We start from the raw sequence: 5,699 nt of genomic DNA on the forward strand, positions 1-5,699 counted from the left end.
TAGTAGAAGGGGTAGACTGTAATAAAACCTAGGAGATGCCTATTCACCCTCCAGAATTCAGTATTTATATTTTCCCAGCTATTGAGAAAGCTGATGACTTACATCTTACGCTGAAACGCTACCCCATCTTGACCCTTGAGTTTCCCAGATAAAAGAGTATTGTTTCACCCAAACTTATGTGTCCTTTCCTGGAGTAACTCACATGCAATGCCTGATCTATGTAAAAATCTCAGTTCTTTGCTTCAATCTGGGCAAGCTCTGCAGGATAATCCCAGCCCAGCTAAGATCTATGATATGAATGCACAATAGTCTAATTTTTCCTTGCATCAAATCTTGTTTTTTTAAAAATTATTATTGGGGCGCCTGGGTGGCTCAGTGGGTTAAGCCGCTGCCTTCGGCTCAGGTCATGATCTCAGGGTCCTGGGATCGAGTCCCGCATCGGGCTCTCTGCTCGGCAGGGAGCCTGCTTTCTCCTCTCTCTCTCTCTGCCTGCCTCTCTGCCTACTTGTAATCTCTCTCTGTCAAATAAATAAAAATAAAATCTTTAAAAAAAATTATTATTATTATTTTTATCTCTTTTCAGCGTAACAGCATTCATTGTTTTTGCACCACACCCAGTGCTCCATGCAATCCGTGCCCTCCCCAATACCCACCACCTGGTTCCCCCAACCTCCCACGCCCCACCCCTTCAAAACCCTCAGATTGTTTTTCAGAGTCCACAGTCTCTCATGGTTCACCTCCCCTTCCAGTTTCCCTCAGCACCCTTCTCCTCTCCATCTCCCAATGCCCTCCGTGTTATTCCTTATGCTCCACAAGTAAGTGAAACCATATAACTGACTCTTTCTTCTTGACTTACTTCACTCAGCATAATCTCTTCCAGTCCTGTCCATGATGCTACAAAAGTTGGGTATTCATCCTTTCTGATGGAGGCATAATACTCCATAGTGTATATGGACCACATTTTCCTTATCCATTCATCCATTGAAGGGCATGTTGGTTCTTTCTACCGTTTGGTGACCATGGCCTTTTGCTTTTATGATTTAGAGGTTATCAATAATTCTGACGATCAAGTTTTGTCACATCTTGTCACATAGACCAACTTTTCCCTTTAGACTGAGGGGCTTCTTGGAACATTGTTTTTTCCTAAACCACTGGGGACTCCGCCATAAAAAGAAGACAGAAAAATCTCTGCTTACCATCCTGTTATAATTATTATTAACAGAAATTTTATGCAAAGGTATTTCTCAGAACAAACGCTACTCTTGTTATTTACCTGGAAATTAATTACGTGAAAAGCTAGCAAATAATTTCTAAGACAACATATACCACATATTTTTTTTCTACTGAATGTATAATGAAATGTGGATTGGAAGTGAATTGTTTCTTAAAGCACAAGAAGTAGATAAAGACTTCATTCATGGACTAGTTGAAATTTTTGGGTTTTGAAATATTAGTCTCAAATATTAGTTGTGGCCACACAACTGGCCAATTTGTTTTATAAATGTTATAATTTGCTTCTGAGCTATAATTTTCAGGATGTTACTGGCAGACACAATTCCATATATAAACTATTACGGGTACCAATAGAGTATTTTTATTACCAATAAATTAAAAGACAGATTTTAATAGGACACATATCTATCTTTCACTGTATTTTTCTTTTCTAAATTTTAGTTTTGATTACTAGATTACTGGAGACATCATTTGATTGCTGGAGGTATTTTGCTATATTTATATATATTGTGATTAGAGGAATTCTGCTTTATAGGTCCATTGAAGTTCATTGTCAATTTTCATACTGCTTATTAACTGATATTTTAACATTGTGTTTTAGGTTACTTTCCTTTAGACAATACAAAGGACTTACTATAGACATAAATAAGTATGCTTAAGAATAAAAACCAATTCACCTGCCCACTGTTACCACCAAAGCCTCCCAGGGTGTCCATCTCAGTGGTGTGCAGGTGTGAGTGACTGAGACCCACCCATACCAGACAAACTTGGCTTTTAAGTCACGATTGGAGGCTCACAAAGCATTCCAATTTTGAAGAGGGAATGCTTTGAAAGTTTAGTTATTGGCTTCAAGTAAAAATCAACACAAATCTCATCACTGCTTTTAGAGGCAAGAAGTACTGGGGGCACCAGAGTAAGCGTCTCGTGGTGGAAGGGAGCCAATGAAGGGATTTCCACTGAGATAAGGCACAATTAGTTTTGCCACAATGTGGAGAATGAAAGAGAAGTCAGGGTGGGGGTGGCGTGGGTTGGAAGATGGGAGAAGAATTAATAGATTATTGCAAAATCTGAGGATTTCAGATAATAATGATCTGATCTAGAATATGAAGTTGGGATATGAAGAACTGCATACATTCTAAGCATAATAAGGCAAGGGCACCTGTATCTGTAGTTACTTGCTCATGGAGAACATGAGTGATGAAGAGGACAAACACAATATGAAAGTCTGGTTTGGGGCACAGATTGGGTTCTAGTGTCACTCACTAAAATAAAGTAGAAAGAAAGAGGAATAGGTTTTTGTAAAGAAAGATGATTTCAGTTCCAGGTAGTCTCAGTTCTGAATATTTGTGGAGAATTTAAGGAGCTATGCTGCCTGAAATAATTCCATCCAAAATTATGGAGAGAAGCCTGTGAATATTTGGATTCATGGATCTTCAGATAGAACCCTAAGAAGTGTCTCCATATACAGGACTCATGTATCAACAACTAGTTACCGCTCTCCTAACATAATACTCATTTTTTACATGAATTTAAGGATTGTGACTCAAAAGTTAAATCCCTTTAGCATGTAGTATATTCATTCATTATCCCAAACAACATACAAAAACAATTGGGATAAAAACAAAATTTAGAATTTCCATGACTTCTACTTTTCTGCATCTCCTGAAGTAACATCCATGCAACCAATCTTTTTTTTTTTTTTAATAAAATCCAAATAGTAAATTTTGACTCTTTATTCTAAACTGATTTAGGTTAGTAAATATTAGCAAAAATGATTTGGGACAAAACTTTGTGGTAGGACTAAAACAGCTATGCTCCATGGCATTTCACATTTTTGCAACAAGCTCAAATACAAGCTGATGATATTGCTAAATATAAAATCTTATATTAATTTTCTGTATTTAGGCCACTACATCAATTCTGCAATCAGTTGAGTAGTGGATAATTTAAAGCACTAAAAAAATACCATTTTTCTCATGCCGATAAAGCAAAGAAAAACCCACTGCTAGAGATTATAGCAGTGTGAAGAACATGACAGGGAGATCAGAACAGAGGAAATAGCATGTTAATGACATTCACTATTCTCCCTGTGTCAAGTCATCAGCATTTTTATTGCCACTATTTCTCAGCATACACTATTAGAATTTATTGAGTCAATCTGTCTCCATCACCTGTGATATAATATATTTTATTCAATAAGATATGGAATAATATTTATCTTTCAACTCCAATGACTGGCTTTCAGGACAATAACTGCTTATCAACCAAGCATTACAAGAGTAGGAAAGGTTGTACATTTTAATATCTGACCCGAGGGTTGTCATTTTAGCATCTCTACATTTGGTATTAAGAAGTGTGCAGACTTCAATCCAAGAAATCACTCAGATTCAGTAGTTATGGCAAATGATGGTATCAAATCACGTTTTAAAGTTCTAGCTGAGAGAAGCATATTGCAAGAAGTCGAGGAAGGAAAAGACTAGTGTTGAAGTGTACCTATGAAACGTTTATACTGGATTGTCTATTACCAGAATAGGAATCAAGCTCATGCCTAAGCTTACTCACCTCATAAAAATATGTAAATGGCAAGTGGATGCTTTTTTTTTTTTTTTAATTGCCTCAAAACATCTATCATTGAAAAAAATCAGGGTGAAAGTCCATCTGCAAGGTATGAGCTCAAGTTGTTGGTCTGAATCTGGGTGTGTTCAGGGTTGAACATGGTGTCTCCAGTTATCATGTCATTGATGTAGTTGGTATCCCATGGCAGCCGTTTGGAAGGAGGATTGCATTTTTGATGGCTATGTGGTCCTTTGGAGGGAAGAACATGGATTTCATGCAGTAGAGTGAATCAAGTTCTGAACTTCCTGCACAGCTTAGCTTCCTGTCGCTCACCTCAGGTAATTCTCAAAAACAAAGAATCCACTATGTTATTTTTCTATGTGCTTTGATGAACATTTATTCCATATCTGCTTCCTACCCACTTTCGCCCCAGAAATCTCATGTCGATGTGGAGACAAAGGGCTGTCATAGCACTGACATGATTGAATTGGTATTTGGTGGTTTCACCCCAGAAACCAAGGGGTCCGGAACTCCTGCTGGTAAAAAGCACTAATTTATCTGCTTTTAGTTTTGCTCACCAGGAAGTCCCCGCTCCCGGGCAGAGAGCGTAGCACTACACACAAGCTACTTCCTGTCAGGCAGTTTATTGCTTGATTGTGTCAGCTATTGCTGACCTGCATGAGTGGGTCAGGCAGCAGGTAAAACACAAAGATATCTGCCTTCCAACAGGCACATGTCTCCTCAACATGTGTGGTATTACCATTAAGCATGCCCAATGCGGGCATCTTTATTATTCCCTGCTATTTTGTTTATTTGTTTGTTTTCTAAATGTTAGTCTGAGCTTTCCTTACAAAAATTCTCCATTGCAGTTGACTTTCTCTGTTCAGCCCACACACTCCTATATTATTCTTTTCGGCATATTAGAAAGTGAAAAAAAAAAAAAAAACTGGTGTTGGAATCATCTGATTTGAATTCAAATCCCAGTTGAGCAACTTACTAGCTGTTTGATCTTAAGTAAACTCATCTCTCTGAGTCGCAGTTTCTTTGTGGTGAATGCCTGCCTTGAAGGGGCTATGATAGAGATAAATGAAATGATAAATGTTAAAGGACTGCCCTCAGGTCTGACTCACAGTAGGTGCACTTGCTTCCCTCAGGGGAGGGAAAAAAAAGAAACAACTAAACTTTTAGGTTATATTATCCTCTCAAAAGAAAACAGAGGGGAGAGTTGCTTGTTGGTTCATTTATTTACTTATTACTGCACAGGAAGGGGAGACGGGAAGGAGGAAGTGTGGTTAGGAGAGATCGTGCATTAACCCCTTTGGGAATTGTTCTAAGTGTGTGTTTTGTGTATGCTACTTATATCTTCTTAGAGTCCCCATTTTAAAAGCACGTCCTTTCTTTGCTTTGGCACCACACAAGACGGTAACAATAGGATTAAAAGGAGTGTATCTGGTTTAAGATTTGTCTTGAAGCTTTACGGAAGCCAAAAGGAGGTGTTATATTCCCAGCTTAGCGGGGGAGCACTTGGCACAGGAAATCTCAACCTCAAATCCTTGGCTGTCCTCCACAGATTTGAGGTTGCTTTGTTGTGTGTGTACCTTTGTGTGCTGGTATTGGGGAGGGGGGCTGTGGGGGAGGCTTAGGAAGGGGGAGTGACTTAGGGGAAAGTGAATAGAGTGGGAACATCTGATAAAGAGATGTCTGGGTTAGGATCAGATCTTGATTCTTGTGCCCTGGCTGACAGTCTTGGGCACAAATGTCATCTACCAACCTCAGCAGGTCTCACTTTGGGCAAGTTCTTCAGCCATAAGACAGCTGATTTATCTGTAGAGGGGATAAGAAAATATATCTCAGGGAAGCCAAATGAGAAACTATGTATAAAGCATATAGACCAATGACTGCTCTTTACT

This window comes from Mustela lutreola, chromosome 7 (genome assembly GCF_030435805.1).
Source record: "Mustela lutreola isolate mMusLut2 chromosome 7, mMusLut2.pri, whole genome shotgun sequence".
Taxonomy (NCBI): domain Eukaryota; kingdom Metazoa; phylum Chordata; class Mammalia; order Carnivora; family Mustelidae; genus Mustela; species Mustela lutreola.